The sequence below is a fragment of the Triplophysa dalaica genome, chromosome 21 (genome assembly GCF_015846415.1).
Source record: "Triplophysa dalaica isolate WHDGS20190420 chromosome 21, ASM1584641v1, whole genome shotgun sequence".
In the NCBI taxonomy this organism is placed as follows: domain Eukaryota; kingdom Metazoa; phylum Chordata; class Actinopteri; order Cypriniformes; family Nemacheilidae; genus Triplophysa; species Triplophysa dalaica.
The window spans coordinates 8,963,191-8,982,937 of NC_079562.1; the positions used below are offsets into that span (position 1 = coordinate 8,963,191).

Consider the following 19,747-nt stretch of genomic DNA (forward strand, 5'->3'; position numbering starts at 1 on the left):
TGAAGACAGAAGACCCTCTAAGCTCAGACCACTCATAAATGATTCGATATTAAAGCGACAGGAAACAAAATTACATTCGGTGTCCTGTAGTCACAGTGTTCATCAACAAAATCCACAGCTGACCCTAAACATGTTCTGTATGTACATCACTTTCCTTTTAAATTGTTTTGGCAAACCTCTGCAGTTTATATTGAAATCTGGATGCAAACTTTTTCTGTTCTTACTGCGGCGTCACCTCCCCACATACTTTAATTTCAGTCTAGTGTCGTATAGTCTCATTCACCTTCTGAAGAATATTGACCTTTGTAATAATGAGATGAGTGCTGCGGCAGAAGTACACATCAAGTTGATAGCAGCTCTTCACAAAAGCTGTGGATTTCTGAGCTCTTATTAAAGTAAATGACTGTATGATCTAGCTGACAATTTGGCTTTCGAGCACGTTTAAATGTACACGTTCTTGTGCTTATAAAAGTTGTGATATTTCTGTCTCTCTCTCTTTCTCTGTTGCTACCCTCTGCAGTGCCACTATCATTTATTTCTTGGAAGGAGCTATTGCAGTGCTTGCTGCAGAGTTGCCATGGAGATCTGCCTCTTTTTCTCACAAGGTCAGTGTGAAAGTTGAAGGAGCTCTGCATAACAGGTCTGCTTCTTCAGGCAGCTAACATTAATCGCCAATCACTCAAATCCATGCATTCATGTGGAACCTTCCTGTATAACATGTCATTTTAAAGCATATCTTGCTTTTTTTAATGTTTCTAGCTGTCTTTTCTTTTATCTGTACCCACATCAAAAAAATGAACAATCATTCAAAATCCATTAACTTCCTTCAGATGACAAATTCCATCAGTACCTCGCATAACCCTCTACCTTGCTGAAACATTTATGCCCGACTACACCATTTGTTAAGTCACCGTGCCAATTATACGATTTTGACTTTTAACTTCTTGTCATGTCGTGGACAGGAAACAATTTCAGACTAGACATTGCTTCCCAACCAGTAATTTCCATCATTGAAGATGTGCATGATTTCACGGAGAAGGCAAAGCTAACATATGACTTTCACAAACAAGAGTAATGACTACTGAAGCGGGGTTTTGTACGGTTTTATTGTAAGAATGAAGGATTTGCTATCTTAAAGGGATAGTTCAAAGAATAATGAAAATTTTGTCATGGTTTGCTTGCCCTCAGGTTGGTCGAAACCTGTATAAATTTCTTTGTTCTGCTGAACACAAAAAGAACTTTCCCTTCAATGCTAATTCAGGGTTGCTAACTGTCTGCCAGGGTTTATCTGTTTTCAATCTGTTGTAGTCGTCCCTTCAATTAACATTGTAAAGAAGGAGTATTGATGCTATAAAACATCACAGATGTTGGTTAAAGTTACTTTGACACTTTACCATAAAACAAAATACACGATCAAGTCTTGGGTACTGATGCCCGTTTTCACGATTCCATGTCACTACAACAAATGTATTGTGCCAAAATTGGATGGATTTTTTTTCTGAACCCAGTATAAGGTCTTCTTTAAAGACCAATGTGGATTTTCAGCTCTGGTCCATGGTTTATTGATGACAGAGAACTGAAAAGTAAAAATACCATTTTTTTAGCAGAAACACATTCAAGCATGAAAGAGGCCAGAATACTGGATGGAGATGCAAAATGACAGCAGTACTTATCAAACAATTTCGGTCCTCTGCTCTCTCAAACTCCAAGCAGTTTGACTGATAGAGAAATTAAGGAGATTTGGTTTTGCCTAACGGTAAGAAAATCTACATTGGACTTGTAAAGAACTGTCAGTTAGATTAGTAAAACATGAGGCACTCATACAATTATCGGTTTCTGGTTGTAGACGCATGGATTTCTAGCTCTTTTAGTTTAAAGATGCAATGTTTCTAAGTACTTGTTTCATAGAAAGAGAAGTCTGGCCTTAGGTTTTTCATTAATGGGCAAGTCTTGAAACAACCCTCATGTTTCATTATTTATATTTCAGGAAAGCCCCGCAGGGGTTCCTGAATATTCTGTGTGTATTTCATTATTTTCCTACTTTTCTTAAATGTATTTGTGGATTTCATAATTTTCACTTTTAACATTGGCTGCATGGTTTACTGTATATTTTAAATCTTTTAACTACTTATGACACAAATATTACTGTAAGTTTAAAAAAAAATTGAGTTAAAATTCTGAAGGAATTGGGAAAACCACATTTTTCAGTATTTTTGAGTTTTCCCTTATTGAATCCAAAACATTTTGCAAAAAGGTCTTAAAGGAACAGTTTACCCAAAAATGAAAATTCTGTCTTCAGTTACGCATCTGTATAAATGTCTTTGTTTCTTATGAACACAAAAGAAGATATTTTGAAGAATGTAGGAAAGCAAACCGTTCTTGGGCACTTCTGACTATTGTAATGCTTATACTATTGTAGTCAATAATGGCCAAGAACTGTTAATAGCAAGAATTTGTCCCCATACTAAAGTGTTAAAAGAAATATTAACAGATTTGGAACAACTTGAGGGTGAGTAAATGTGACAGATTTGTTTTGTGAACTGTCCCTTTCATTTGTAATGAATATGCCCTGGTCAGTGCAACTTAATTCTGTCTGAAAGTATGGCACTACACGCTTATTAGGCTGCACATCATCATATTGCACGGTGTTATACAGTAGTATTATAAACACACAAACCTGTGATAATAAAATTAAGTTTATTGAAAAACCTTCAAATTGTAAAGTACATCTTCAAATTGATCTGACCTACTGAGGGTAAAGAGATCACATACATTTGAACGGGTCATAGCTGTGCTTCATCATTTATCGCTGACTAAAACTATCCATTTTATTACTCCCCAAAGAGTGAGAGCGGGATCTAAAGCAACACATCTCCTATTCAGACTCAGTTCCATTCTTCAGTCTTTATCAGTTGCTTTTTGTTCTCTCTAATATAAATGCAGAGCAGTGAAGAATGGCTAATTCCATCCTCAGAATGGAAACATTATGTGGCAGCGCTTTCCCTACAAAAATACTAAGTGGCAGACACAATCCAATGTGCAGCACAATTAGACAGCTCTACTAAATGGTGCCATTACCAAACCTCAACGATTGCTGACACTTTCATTGCTTTGGGTAGATGAGGGAGGGGTCAGCATGGTTTGCTTGCAAGACCATTCATTATGAAGAAGGAAGAAATGGGATAAAGGGGAGTGGAGTGTGCATCCAGCTGCCCGCTCGGCTCAAATTAGCTCGCTATGAAGCTAGCTATGGTGGCGAAGTCATCCAAACTGGTCCCCTGCTGGTGGGGAGGACGACTCATGCTTGGAGTGACCTTCTGTCATACAGCCCTCAATAATATTGACAGAGGCTTGCCTGTGGTCCTTACATTCATCTTCATTAGTACTTGGTTTTAATCATCAACGTCAGCGGCCGCTCCTGGGAGGCTTTCTGCTATCTCTGACTCTGACTGCCCCAGTCGCTTCCATCTTTCATCCTCCTCCTGCCATTCCTTAGCTTAAAGGGAGCTTAATCACACTATCATCTGAGTCAAGGTTGCGTGCAATATGGGTGTCCTTTCCACTTGTGAAAACTAGGACAAAACCCTTTAAAACACTAGTGGGGTCTATGATGATAAAGAAAAAAACTTGTATAACTAGTTTATGTATACCCATAAATTTGTACGATTGAGTTCTGTGAATTCAAAAATGTTATCTTTTAAAAGGGTAGGCTACCCCAAAATCATCTTTTATTTATCCTCATGTTGTTCAAAACCTGTCTTTGTCACGTTTTTCTTTGGACAAAGATATTTTGAGAAATGTGTCAATTCAAGTCAATGGGCTCCAATGTTGACTGGTTCCAAACATTCTTCGAAATATCTTCTTTTGTTTTCTACTGATGAATTCAAACCATACACGTTTGAAATGAGAGTGAGTAAATGATTATATAATTTTATTAATTTTTTTTGACAAACTATCCCTTTAAGATCCTTGCTGCTACTTTGCATATAGTGGAAGCGGATAGGAGTTGTCAAGCTCCAAAATGCCGAAACAACAAATGTATAATAAACATTTCAGACAGTTTGTGTGCTATACTTTAAGTCTTCTTATGTCATGTGATAGCTTTCTGTGATGAACTCCCTGCTGGAGTTCTGAAATTAAATATCGTAGCATTAGATCCATTGTGTGAAGTTTTACATTTATGATGCTTAGTCACAAGACACGCAAGAACAAATGAAGTTTAAATAAACCTATCAAAGACAATCCCATAACAATCATGTTTAGAACGACATGAGCGTGAGTAAATGATGACAAAATTATCCCTTTGGGGTGAAGTGTTCTCTTAGCATATATGTCCATTACAATTTCCTTTTAGATTATAGCTTTGTGCTGGTGTGTTTTGTGTTTATAGCGCTATGGGTTTATAAAAGATGCTTTACCTGTTTTACACACCCCACGACTTTATATGTGTATGTGAATTTTCATCTCTTGCGCTCAGTGTGGTTCAGGTGACTACAGTGGTTAGCCGAGCTGTAAAACACATTCTTGTATTCCCGTCAGCTTTAGCAAGGTCAGAACTGTGAAGAGGGGTACGGATAATCTTCGCTTCACACTGGTAGGCTACACTTCCCCTTTACCCACAATCCCATTCCCACTGCTGTTTTCAGGCCCTGGAGAACTGTTGTACATGCAGGAAATGTGCTCTCCACGGCTGTTATAATGTGGTCCTATTGTGAATTTAAACGCAGCTTTCTGATGGCTACTGGAGATACCTTCCACTGTCTGCCCAGCTAGTTTTTAGGGACTTAAAATATAAAAAAAATGTTTTACCAGAATTTTTACCATATACAACTAAGTGCTATGTTTATCTTAAGTGTTTACCAATAAAAATAAATCAAAAGTGCTGCCTTTTTATATTTGATTATTACTGCACCATTCTTTATCTCCATGTGCATATTCATACAAGTACAATAAAATGGATAAATCACTCAAAAATTTTAATCATTAAGTTTCATCATTTCTTTCATCTGCAGAATACAAAGAAAGATAGTTTGAACTTCGATTCACTTCGATTGTATGGACACAAAACCAATGGATACCGCCATTGTTCAGTACCTAGATTTAAAATGATGAGTACATGCTGAGAATTTGTATGAATATATTATATGAATTTATACAACTTCATGACTTTATGTTTGAGCGGCTTCGGTATAGATTTTTTCCACTAATCGCATCAAATTGTACAATTTCACAATGTGAAAAAAAATCGTTTTGAAATCAAAATGTAATCCTAATGTTTGATTAGATTTTTTTTGTAGTCCAAATATGTAAACTGCATATGCATAGGTTACATATAGCTATATATTTTTGTTTCATTTGTACTTTTATTAAATGTGTTTTTTCAATATCTGTTCAGCAGCATCCTTTGCAATCAAAATGCAACTTTATTATATATTATGAAATGGAGTTTGAAGCCAGCCTTCTATCAAAAAGCTTCAATGATCACATTTCTCTTTCAAACCCATACACACAAAACCTTCTTTCTTAGCGATGTTTTAATCAATAACAACAACAACAGCAGCACTCGAGCGTTTGTTATATTCAAGCTGAGCAGTTTCTGCCTTGTTTCCTCGTGTCTGCTGCTGCATTACATTACCAGAACTCAAAGTGTTTTTCTCCTGTCTAATATATTAAACTCTGCATCTGCCTACCTGTCAAATGAAGAACAATATCAACCTGCCAGAGTTTTTTCAATGAGGGTCAAGAGTGAATCAGATTAATGAATCGCGGGGTATTTATTTTTCCTTCATTCAGAAAGAGCCTCATTCTTTTTTTTCACCCACATGTTGTTCTTTTTTGACAGCCCATTAAACTTGACAGATTCGTTGCTGCAAGGTTTCTACCTCGTCACCACTGATTTTGTAGGACTGTTTGTAAAAACTGTCTTAACTTGCATACATGCAGTAATAAACCCCCCTGCCACCCCAATTCAGAGGTGTCACCACAAGCCCGGTTTGTCCTGTTTGTTTTCCGAATTTATTTTCATTTTTGTAATAGAATCAGATGGTTCTTCCAGAAGCCAGAGCCATCGATCTGGGCTGGCACTGATGGATGACCTGTTTTTTCCATTGTGCTGATGGATACACTATAGCTCCTTACGGAGTTCAGCCTCAGTCTAGCAAAACCAATGGACCTGGTGCAAGGGTTTAAGTTTGATTAACTAAAACTTCCTGCAGGCCATAGAGAGCAACCACCCTTACTGCTGAGCTATAACCCCAGTCAAGCATTTACTGACCTAAACAATCCTTCAAATCCTTTAAAGAAACAGCTTGTCCAAAAAATGAAGACGTCTTTGTGTATGTTTAAATGAACAATCTTTAAATCAATATGCTTACCTCAGTCAGTGATTCTTGAGTAAACAGTTCACTGGAGGTACATTAGGATATGAAATAAATAAAGATGATAAAGATTAAGATTAATAAAATGTTGGCCTGGTCTTAATACAACGCCGTGTTGGAAGGCGCAAGGACTGATAAGTCATCAACATATAAACAATCGAGGGCATGAAGAATGTATTTAATTTTTTTTCTGCTTTCTAAAGAAAAAATAACTATGTTCAGGTCTTTAACAACATGATGGTGAGCAAATAATGATAATATTAAAATTTTAGGTAAACTAAAGAAGTGTGTGAGAGAACATGTTCATGTTTTTAGTAAAGCAGATATTGGAAATGTATTTGGTCTTCGGTCTTCTGATGATCAAAATATTGGATTGATAAATAAGCTTATTTTGTACTTTACATGGATGTTTATGTGACGGATCCTTCAGACGTACTGCGTGTGCGTGTCTACTTAACAATATATTGAGGACAAAGTTGAATGTTATTTTACTTGTAGAATTTGTTCTGAATGTTTTCTTTTAAATTGAAGGTTAATGTGTGGTTTTTAGGGTTAGATTGCAGGTGTGGACTGACCGGTAAGAGTCAAAGTCTGTGATAGGGGTGGACGTATTATAAACGCAAATGCACTAAACGCAAAGGCATTATCCAGACGGACACGTATGCATGTGTGTGGATGCCATCAAACCCATCAATGCAAACCAAACAAACCCCCCAAGGACCCCCGCCCCCCCCCCTCCCCGTTGACAGAATTGGTCCGATTTTCCTACCCAGTCCGCCACTGTTAGGTTGTAGTGTTTTATAACTTGCCGTGTATAAAAACAAAAGAAGTTTATTGAACTTCTCTACAGTATATACATAGATAGATCATGCAATGTGTGCGTGCCTGTGTGTGTATCCTTCTGCCATACTGGCTGGTGTCACACTGCCTGCACATACAGTTCATGCCATAGGCTGTGATCCCTTGGCAGACCGAGTATGTGCAGAAACACAGCTTGGTTACATGGCAAATTGGCTTGGAAAGAACACTTTGGATGAGAACATAAGATGCTTGGCTTATTCTGGAGACTGTTGTCCATGGCTTAGAGCTACCGCATATAAATGTAATTGTTCCAACTTCCAACTACAAATGCATAATCCTTGTAATGAAAATCATTTCTGCTTGATGAGAAACAATTTGAAGCTCACTGAAGAAATGTACAGTATTAAAGCAGCATATGTTCTCCGGTAGACCACCCCATGTCCAGATGACGTGTTCCTGTTGCTTAGAGGCAGATGACCCCCTCACAACACTCTCTACTCTCCCTCAAAATGATGTCCTTTCCTTTCCAGCGCGCAGTTGGATAATGCGACAGTGCGTTGTGGAAATAATCCCGGCGTGCAAGATGGTCCTTCTCTTACCTCTGGGCATTGATCGCAGCACACAACAGCTAACTAATAAACTTTTAATTTGTTTAAGAGGAGACAGCTTTCGTTTAGAGTAGGATCTCTGATAACATCAAGAATAAGATTATTATAAGACTCGAGTAGTGATTCGTCTATTATTGATTGGTTAACTCTTGTTTTGAGTCTAAAACTCACCGTGCAGTGAACGGGAATCATCCTTGTGCTTGAGAAAATCTCTTCATCAGACTCTTTTCCATTCCTTGCCTGTATTGGCTTGCTGCCCTTGTGGCTCTCTGTTTCTATGCCTCCTTCGAGACCAAGGGTGTGTGTTATCCCATCACCTAAGATAATTGAAACAAAGCCATCTATCAGCTACCTTCGGTAATGCTTAAAGGCTCAATTCTCTCCTGGCTGCCCTGAGGGGAAGACAGACAAGACTCTAGACTCTACCCACATTTGAAACAAGAAACCGTATTGACAATTGTGAAGTAAATGTTTTGCGATCATTATCCAAAGAATGTGATCCGTCATGTACCTATTTTAGTTTTAAAGAGTAAATAGTCCTTTATTTTTAATGTCCTATTTTGGTTTATGAAGTGTCCAACAACATGTTTACCTACATACAAGGTGTAAAAACACCATTATTTTGTTATAATAGGACGTTTTTCTTACCGTACTTACAGACTGACTCTCAAATTATTTGTTTTTATGTAATATGTACTCTTTAATATGCAAGAAGACTTTTCTTCCTAGTATTTTATAACCTGATCTCACTGGAACTCGTACTGTTTTACTCATTTGTACGCTGTGAATCGCACAAAAGCGTCCGATTAAAAAATATGCAATTTTGAAGCCCCGCCCCTAGTAACTTCCGGGAAATATTGACATGAACCACTGTGAAAAAACAATTCCATTGGAGTCAACGGATTTGACACGACTCTCTCTCTCCTAACGGCTCTGATTGTACTAAAATGTACAAATGAGATCATACAAATAAATAAAGATTTTTTTTGTGAGATTGTTTTTTGCGCTGCGAATTCTTGAATCATAAAAACTTTTTCAAGTTATATTCTCTGTAAGCAAGCCTGATTATCTTTATAAAGTTATTTTAATACTTACAAGTATATGTTCATAGTCTTCGAACATTCTTAACATTGACTTGAAAACAAGGGAAATTGCTGATTTATTTATTGCCTTGCATAGTAAGAGATCCCAAATGTCATCCGGCTGTTGCATTTTCTTTCATTTTTGGTGGTAAAGATGTGCTTTTTGTTAATTAGATTGGTTCTTTGATCTATGCAGTAAATAACCTTTGCTTAGCCTACACTGCAGAGTGATCCACAAATGGGTCATCGATTAAGCACCCTGACACATAGCAGAAGATAGCCTGCCAGAGACCGGGGGTCAGAGAGAGAGCAGAAGATCTGTCAACCCTTTGCTCAGGCCAGGGAAGAATTAAGTGAGTGTGCTGAGGCTGCTTTTTTAGCTCAGGACTCCTAGGATAGCAGCCTATGTGCTATAATGTTAATTAGAGTTAGCACATAAAAGCAATGTCAACCCAGCGGGGTCGATCTGTTCACAGATTGTTTGAAAAATCAATAAAATACTAGCGAGTGAGACTGGCTTTTCTCTCAGTACTCAACCGCTGTGTGTTTGTGTGCAGGACGGCAACGGTGCACTTCGGTCAATAGGATGGTTTGCAGTAAAACACAATGTGGCAAATTATAAGGGGGATACAAGGTAATATAAAGGGCATTTTGTCTTTTGAATGTGTTGTGCAGTGATTTTTGCAGCGTACTAACAATTGCAAGCTCATGCTAATAGGAAATGTCACAACTAAGCATGCAGTTTATTAACGCTTGTATTTATTTGATTTTACCCTCTTGGTTGACTTTCATTTTGCATACAAAACTTGATGGTGTTGTTTTTAGGGGTGTATTTGAAGATGCTCAGTAACTCGGTTTTTAGAGACTAATATGCATTTTTCTGTAATGCATATTATACCTGCATATGTTTTCTCACAACCTCAGGAAAATCACAGAGCAAATTGCTGACGCTTTTTTTGCCAACTCAGTTCTCCTTTGAAAAATCCAATACTGTCCAGACAGTGATTGCAGTATATTATTTTTTCACGATTCTCCTCAATTATTTTGACTTAAATTTTGTTGAGACCTGTAAATAAAGCTGCATTTTCTTATGCACCTTCAATATGGATTTGAGGTTTTGCCAGCTTTTTGAGAGCAATGACAGCTGGTGCAAGATACTGCTGGAATTTCATCCAACAATAGAGGTGCATTCCATTAATAAAAGGGCCCGCTAATAATGACCACTGTAACGGCAGGTATAAACATCACCTTTAAGGAAAATTCTGTCATCATTCACTCACCCTCTTGTCATTTCTTGCTACAGCAGAAAACAATAGAACATAATTTGAACAATGTATTAACCAAACAATCGGCGGTACATTCTCTCCTAATGTATGCACACAAAATCAATTAGTTGACTTTTGAACATTATTCGAGAAATCTTCTATATACATGTTGTTATGATAAAATCACAAATACAGCACAGCTCTTAATCCAAACATTGTTTAGGAAACAAATCCTTTCCGAGTGCTTACAGCAGATATATAGAGAATATGATGTGAGATATCAAGCTGACACCCTCCAGTACAGGTGCAACTTTTCTTCTTCAAACAGATTATTCCCTGGCATCTGCCTGACATGCGGTTTTCATTTAGATCACTTCTGTACGCCACCAAAAATCTGCTGAGAACAGCAAAATTGCAACCTTTCGCTATCAGTTTTGTTGCTGTTGACTGACTCTGTACATTTTGAGGACATTTATGAATTCATGTTCTAGTGTGTATTCCTTTTTGCTATGCTGTGAAGTGCTGCACGGTATCCTCTCTCAAATAGTGATGACTCGGCTTATAAAGACTCTCGCTGGCAGGTTCATTGTGGCCCAAAATTGCTTTTTCAATACATCACGACATCATAAGCATTCATCTTCAGCTATACTCTCAACATGATTCCTTAGACTCAGCTTGTCAAACCCACACAAACCATGCATGTGCTTTTATTTGGGGCTCTTAAAAGCTTTGGCAATACTTGGTAATTGCATTTCATCAATGAAATGATTTATGGCCACCATTAGCTGCTGAATAAACCCACACTCTCCGCGTGTGAAACTGAAGCTGTAGAATAGTAAACTATGCGGAAATGAGAGGAATAGTTCTCTCCCAAATATGTTTTGTACCAGGATTCTAGAAAATATTTTTAAGTTAACGTGAATTGCACACTTTCTGTTATTATGTGGGTGCATGTTTTATTAAACATTGACTTTTAATCCTTAAAATGTAACAATTGAATGCGTATAATTTACGAATAGTTCTTCATTCGCAGATGCTCAATTTCACAAGATTTCAAAGCCCCAGGAGCAGCGGAAGAGATCCACTAGGAAAGGTGTCATATCTTGTCTTTGCGGTTGCCAAGTCTTGTTAAACTAACTGGGACAAAATTCAATTAGCATCAACCCGAAAATCCAATGCTAGGTTTAGAAAGATTTCATTCCTCGAGGTGAAGGAGAGGTGAAGTGGATGGAGATGGCACCAAGCACACTGTGGGGCTTTCTGAGGTTTGTTTACAGCTATTTGTGGACAGATCCTCTCTCTCTCTCTCTGTGCACGCACATGTTCCCTCCCTGTGATCAGCATCTTACAGGCTTTGCATCTTTGGTCACTGCAGCTTTTCCATCGACCTCGGTGGCCTGATGTTAGCAAGTACATAGATCAGATAATATGGTTTGGTTGAGAAATGTTGAAACGGAAATATTTGAGTTTTGATCGTGGACATGTGTGAGCAAATCTGAGCACAGTTTGAGATCTTTTCTGAGGGGATCTGTTTCTCAGAACAAAAATCTAAATTTGCTCACCATTTATTCTCAGCCTAGAACTTAAAGAATTCTTATTTGCACGTTTTCGTTGCTACGGGAAGACATGCTATTCATCAAAACAGACAAATGAGAAAAATTGAAAGGAATGGCCTGAAGTTGAGAATGGATTGAGAAGATGAGAGGGCCGTAAATCAGACACCCCTCCACCACCCCTACTCAGAAAATGAGAAAAAGGAAGAGACGAGAGCAAGGGTAAAATCCACTGCTCAGCTGCAGTCATCTATCTACAGAAGGCTGAGGCTATTAGTGTGATGACAGTGCCGTGGACCTGGGTGTAACCACACACTCTCTCTATCTGAAGAAGTCGCTCCTGTATGCTTGTTCTTAACAGTAACACCACTGTGATATAGGGCTGATAAATTGATCTAAAGGACCCATTCTTTAGCTGTTTTTGAGGCTTTGATTATGTTTTTGGGGTGTTTAACAATGGATGTTCATTTTCCAAGTTTAAAAAAACACTTTATATTTCACATATTTTAAGTCTATTCTTTACCGCTGTCCCTCTTTTAACAAAACAACTGGTTTTGTTTTAACAAAACGCTCTGATTGGTAAAGCTGATCAGGTCTGTCGTGATTGGTTCCCCACTTAGAGAGTGTGTCCCAAGATGTCCCACCCATACCATATCAGCGAGCTTATGCTTCTCAGGCTGCTGTGATTGGTCGTTGCCCCTCTCAGTGCATGTGTATTCACATGCTTTGGGTTTTCGCAATAAACAGCAACAATGGCATCAACTTCAGTTCATCAATTAATATCAAGTGTAACATAGGTCTGCTAGTACATGTGCAAACGTCAATCTTTGTTAGAGATCGAAATTTTTTTCCTACTAAAACGAGGGAAATGAGACCGGACCGTTTGGGTCAGACAGGTTATATTAATTAACAAACACTAAGAGTTAGTTAACAGAAGAGTTAGTTTTGCCTTTTTATATTGGATCTAAGTTGGATAATAAAACAAGCAGATTGACCAGGAGACACTTGAAAGCAGGACCTCAAAGGACGTTTCATAGAAGTGTTTTAGAGGTATGCACACAAACACACAATATCAGTGTATTACACAGAACAGCTTTCACAGCCGATGTTAAACTCATGGAAGCTGTTATTTGACAGGTTATCTTAGAATGTGTGTCGCTGAATTCGTATTACCAGCTGTAGGACTGTGATGAAAGTGAAAGTAGTTTAGCGTGTAGCTCAGTAAAATGTTTACGGTCTCTGATAACCAAACACTGCTTCCTCTTCTTTAGGATGGCCTCGCCCCTTTTTTTGCTGTATTCCTTTGGGCAGAGGTTTTTGGAAAATGGTGACATCATTTACACAGGAAATATAGGGTTGTAGTCCGATTCCAGATGTTCTCTGTAGTCCTTGAAAATCGAATTCTGTTGAAGACAATATCTCACTTGGCAGTGAACTTTTAGCTTTATCCTTTTGCAGATATTGTTTATGCTCTAAAAGCAACACTACACACTAACTAAAGTAGAAAAATTGGCATCAAAGGGATTGGCCGCTGTAACATAGTGTGCAATAAGAACAGATGGCACTCCAGTAATGCCAGCAGCCTATTTATTACCGCACTCTTCAGCTTCATCAGAAATGAGCTGTCTTTGCTCATCATGTATAGCCTCCATTAATCAGAGGCGAATCGGTAAATGAGACAACTTGTGAGTATGACCTCAGCACGCACAACTGGCAACACTGTAATGCCTCGGCTTTCGGATCTCCTCTGTCAAGTGTGTGATTATGTTATGGAAGCCATTTATGACCTACGACCCAATTAGTGACAGAGGACAACGACCCTCTAAGCTTGCTTCAGAAATGGAAACTATACTTTTATTGAAAAGATCCAGTATAGAAGTTTTACACTGAACCGTAGCTGATAAGAAGCGACATGAATATATCATTTAGATAAATTAATCAGACACTTGAACTTCTGCATATATATACAGGAATCTGATTAATTTCTGATGTATAAACATATGGTAGCTATACGGTTTCAAAATAACAACAAAAACAAACATTACTGCACATGTCCGCTTTGGTGGCTCAAACTTAAATTCTGGTACACATCCACGAAGTATAGAATCCCGGTAGATCATTTCTGGTAACAAGCAAAACAAAAGTAAACTAAATTAGCTTGCAAGTTAAAAGCATGTCTAGCCACTATTATTTTGGGTTACCAGTAGAAGAACAGTTATTTGGCTAAATTTATAAAACGATTTACACGTGATGTTAAAATTAAGCTAATTGTTCATTAACTAAAATTAACATACAATAAAATTCAACATACTGTTAATTTAATACAATAATTGTACAATAAAATATTAAAATAAATTGATTCAAATATATACTTATATTGTTAGCCACTAGCCAGACTGATAAACAAACAAAGACCGGAAGTTAACTTCGGGCCAGGCGCGTACGTCTGATAAAAAAAAGTTTATACAGTATATGTTGTCTTATATGTATTTTATTTCCACTGTTTCTATATTATAAACATATATTTATAATACACATGTTTTAACTATTTCATGCGTAGGGTGCAAATGCATAAACAATTCTTGGCTTTTGATTTCATGCACATCAACCATCACATTCTATGCAATGTCACGTCTTCACGTGTCCACTCAAGTAAAAAAATGAAAGTGAAAATATGTGTTTAAACATTTCAAGTCTTGTTTTTCATGCCCAAAAAGCATTAAAAACACATAGGAAATAAGATCCTGACTACGGTTGTGATAGTTCATGCATGAAAGGGTTAATGTATTTCCATATGTCAGATTTCCAAATTGGGAACATGTCCAATATACAACCCAGCGTGTGCTCTAAATTGCATTTAATGAGGTCTGAATTTGTCTGTGACATCTTTAAATGAGTTTATCCTATTAACCACCAGTGGCTTTTTAGAAAATGGATTTGAGTTCCGCACAAGTCTGAAGCAAACCTTCAGAGAGTTCTTCATTTCTTGGAGCTTGGAATATTGATAAGTCTCAAAGGAATGCTGCGTAAGAAGTCTACAGCCAGCAGTTTATTAAATATATTTGAGAATTAATGACGATGAATGAATTAATCTTTAAGTAAAGTGCGCTAATTCACTTTTCTAAGTAGCAAGGCTTTGAGAATGTTCAGCTGTGTTATGATTGGTTCTAGAGCCGATGTGCACACAGGCTTTGCTGCTTGATTGTATTGTGTTGTCAGCTATGCTGTTGGCCAGCTGTGGAGATAAAAGCCAGAAAGTTTAAATTAAATGCCATAATCTAGACTCCGCAGGCCCGGGCGTGAATATGAGAGCCCAGTTTTTTGTTCACGTTATAATTTAATACAAGAATTTATGTATATTCAGAACAATTTATACATTAAAAAGCTTACTGAAAGGTCCAATGTGCCATTTTTTGTTAGAAGATGACCTTACATGAAATTCACCATGTTATTTCCTACATGGACAAACCATTTCATAAATACGTTATCTCCTTCGGAAAAGAAGTGAAAACATGATGACATCTTACAGTAGTTTTGTGTCAGCCTCCGTACAGTTTCGAAAGAGAGGAGGGAGATTAAGCCGTTGGTTGCAATTCACAGCCTCGCCACTAGAGCAGCTACATTTTATACACTGGATCTTTAAGTCTCCTGTGTTTCAAATACTTCTCCTGAGAAAACCACCTAGACGTCTACCAAATGTCTACTTTAAAGTTTCAGAAGAGATCACAACAATGTCATATGCTTAGCTTAGATTTGCCAATTCAGTCAATGGTTCATTATGTAAGATCTTTATTCATCTAGTTATTATATTGCATTTCTGTCAATGGATCCGCCTTAATCTTCCAGATTTCACATTTAAGCTGAAGTTTGCTCCCTGTGAATCCCATTGATGTCCAGGAGAAATAATTGAGATAATAAAGAGACCTCATCTGTGATTTTTCTGAAGGGAACCGAAAGACATCATTTCTAAAATTCAGCTTCCATTATGTGTTGATAATATAGCTGTCATATGCTTTCAATTCTGGCAATTTTAAAGTGATTTTTTTTAAACGCTACATATTATAAAATGTCCCCTTATATATGACAGATATCTCTGAAACCGCTGTCTTGAGAAATCACACCTGTCTGTGTGACAGCCCTGGGCCCTGTTAACTGCAAGAGAGACTAGGCACCTTTTAAGCCATTTAGAAACTTTAGCCAATCAGAACTGCTCTCTACCTGTCAATCATTCTGACTGTCATATCTGCTGACATTGGTTTAGCTGAAGGGAAAAAACAGGCGTTCTTGCGCAAGTTATATGAAAATGATCGCTCACGTAAACTTTTGACCTTTTCCATAGGAAATGTTATAAGAATGTTTGGTAATTCACGAACATGATGACAGTCCTACTGAGTTCATTTCTGTTCAACGTGTCTCAAGCAAATGGAGGGAAAACGACCTTCTGCCATAGTAGAAGACCATATAAGATGTCACAACACTAGGTTTTTCAAATGTCATCTTGTGATTGTGGTTCATTCCAGGCAGCAAGGCTGAGGCGAGTTAGGTTTGCAGGAGAGCCTGTGTCTGCTTTGTTGTCAAGATCAAACGGAAAAGAAAGAGCCCTGAAAAAGAAGAACTCCAGCAAGCTCGCTTTACCTCAGTGTGACATACTGTTGTGGTAGGTTGTCACTGCAGCATGTAAAACAGGCGCTCGCACACACGCCCGCGTTTTGCAGACTTACTAGCCTTCACCTGCCTCGCACACCACGTTCGGGGGAAGATTAATGAACGAATCTGTCAGGGTCAGAGCAAGCGAGTTTATCAACTCACTGAGATATGAGGGTTGATCGTCGAAGGCTAATTAAACGCAATTATTAATCATTACTGCACGTCGTTCATTGCGGCAAGGATTTTAACCGGGGTTTCTCTCGACGGGTCAAATCCTCTACATATTATGGTGGAGTCACGTGGGAGGCAGGGACGGATTAATGCACGGGCCTGCTGGGCACACGCCCAGGGAACTAGACCTGCAGGTTGCCCTGGCAAATTTAATATGTGTTCATTTTGGATTTATTTTATTTCCTTAATAAAATAGAGCTGAATACTGTGAGAGTCTTTTTGAAGTTGTGAAATATTAACCGTAGCGAAGAATAAATCAAATAAATAATCCTAATGCAGTGCCGTACTGTTAAAAAGGGACATCTAGAGGCGATTAAAAAAAACACTGTGTAATATAAGCGTGCAGAAGTCACGTGTAGAAGACAATCAAAGGCAAAATAACAAAATGAGTTTAATACCACAGAAATGTGTCAAAGACATCTCAATGGTCTCTAATGGCCATTGAATGCAATCTTGTGAGACAGATTTGGATTACATTGATAAAGCGCTGTGTCATGCATTTTTAGACGCAAAGATGCGTTCTGTGCGAACCGGTCCATCAGTCATATGTATTTGGGCATTGTTTAAAACTGCTTTCGTAAAATAGGATGCCAGGGGGCCTTTAAAACGTCCGTGCCCAGGGCACATCAGAGTCATAATCCATCCCTGGTGGGAGGCTGTCGGAATGCCGCATGTGGAGCTGGTGAAACCCTGCCCCCGTCTGCAGATTGACAGCACTACATTTGACTGTGACTTCTCAGTAATGAGCTGACATGCTCATGTGAAAGGTATATTAATTTAAATTGCGATAACATGCAAAGGTTTAGAGTTAAAACGCTTTAAACTGTGAGTTTTTGACTTTGATTGGCAGCATGCTTAAGAAACACTGATATTTGTATGACGTTGTCTAGTTTGTTATAATGGGCACAGTGTATTGATGCAGGTAGGTTCTGGAGATTTATTTGTATCAAGCAAATCTCTTTTGAAAAGACAACAATACTGTATGTATTTTGGGTACCTGTGTGGTATTGATATATTTCTATAATATGGCATTTATATAAATGTTTATGTACAAGCTGATGCCCACCTGCCCTTACAAAAGTTTTTTCAAGTGCACGATAACCAATGAAGAATGTATACTTTCAATCTTCTTTTCATGTACTTCTCAGAAGCATATTTTAAATTACACTTTATACATGACATAATTTACTTAGTCGATTCTTGTGCTCATTATACTTTTAGGGGCTGAATCTTGATCTGAAGATAAAGTATTCAAAGTATAGATCAATTCAGATAACATAATCTACACTCGTTTTAAGCTAGTCCAGAAGATCTTCCTGTTTCACTACACAACACAATGTATTGTGAATGTTTTGTCTCAAGATGCACACGAGTAATGTTTCACCTGATTTAAATATCGTCGTCCTTGTTTAAGGTAATCCCTGTCCAGGAAATCGCCCGAAAGTATACTTATTTTTGTGAGGGGAATGCTAAACGATGCTGTGGATAATGATAACCGTGTAAAATGTAATTGCAGTAAAGCAGGTAAGATACCAACAGATATCTCACCCACGACTTACCTGCAGTCCACAGGAATTCTGGGATATTTAGTTCTTTTCTAAATGGTGTAAAATCTGTGGGTATCTGAGGCTCTGTTTCCCCCCACAGAGGCCTTCTACACCGTCTATGCTGATCATCAGACCTTGTAACAAGTCGACCTCCGGTGAGTCAGCTTGCCTGTCCTCTCTCATTGCCTTCAATCCCTTCTTTTGGAGTCGAAAAGGGAAACCAGTCGAGAAAAATCCATACCCATTCAAAAAGGCCATCCTCATGACTTGTGCCTCAAAAGAGCTACTGCGATCAATGGCATTTGTGTAATTGGCTGGCCAAAGGGCCGAGACACTCCTCACACTGTAATTTCTGTTTTCTATTGTTTTTATCTGGGGCCAATTGATCACAGTGCCTGATTTTTCAAACAGATGGTGCAAATGGTGACACTTTCCCTCACGGTGTGCTTCAGTTATGCGAGGCCTTGACTTTAAACAGAGATTGTAGCGTATTGGTTAGATAAAAGGACTTGGAAATCACTATGATTTCTCTCACTATAGGCTCTGCATTGCCTTCTGTTAATTCACCTCGATTAAGGCATGATTGCAAGCTCTCTGTAAAAATGACATGTTTCGGCCGGGGATGTGTTTAAAAGCAGCAAACAAATTGGTTATAATGGCAAAAGTTTATATATTGTGTTTTATGAACCAGAAGATGGTTGTGCAAGTAGCTGCTGCGCACAAAAAAGATTGAGCACATTTTAACAGGTGTTCACAGCTGTACCACATGGATTCATAAATGAAATCTATATTACTGGAGTTAGAACCGTGACTTAGTGGTTCCAGTGTTCTGACACATTGAGATTGAGAGTGAGTTTCGACAGTCAAGGCAAGCCCGTCCCACTTCATTTTTTTCATGTCAACTTTAGTGTAAATAAAATGAAATAGTAAATAAATTGTATCAATTAATCAATCTTTTTAGAATGTTATATTTTATTTGATTAATTTTGTTTCAAATGCTATTTGTATAATTTAAATAAATAAATGTATTCTACTATTTAATATTAATATTCATTTGATGCTGTATAATTTTTTTTAAACTGATGCCTAACTTGGTAATGTTATGTTTTAATATATCATTGTTCACTGTTGCATTAATGTTGATCTTTAACGTTAAATACAATACGTTAAATACAAAAAAAATTTACTATAGAGATCCACCGATATATCGGCTAATAATGATGATCGGTATATAGGACCGATATATCCTGTCAATCATAAGAGTTCAGGAAAATGCTATAAATTTATGCTCTGCAGAAAATATTAAGAAACATCAACAATTTGATTTGTGATATTAATAATCATTATTAGAATTGACATAACATTAACATAACATTCATAAAGTTAAGAAATATGAATTTAAAGGGGTCATATTACACGGCTCAAACGAATCATATCAATAGAACATCAGGTTCCAAAGCAATTGTACTGTCAGATGCGGCCACCATATTTGAATATACATTTAGGCGGTCTTACTCAAATCATACCACAAACTGAAGTACATCTTTCCTGTAGCTCAGTGGTAAGAGCATTGTGTGAACAACACAAGGTTGTGGGTTTGATCCCTGGGGATTGCACATATCTAAGTATAAATGTA

The 19,747-nt window shown here is 37.7% G+C and overlaps 1 protein-coding gene across 2 annotated transcripts in view; it reads right to left on the minus strand.

The window, feature by feature from the left end:
* lrrn2 (leucine rich repeat neuronal 2) overlaps positions 1 to 19,747 on the minus strand; it is a 47,525-nt gene that overhangs the window by 10,159 nt on the left and 17,619 nt on the right. The window contains exon 2 of one of the 2 annotated variants that reach the window (XM_056734459.1): positions 7,958 to 8,103. The exons of the other annotated variant lie outside the window; for it this stretch is intronic. The gene's annotated coding sequence lies outside the window, so the exon portion shown is untranslated. The remainder of the gene's footprint in view (positions 1 to 7,957; positions 8,104 to 19,747) is intronic. 2 annotated transcript variants of the gene reach the window in all.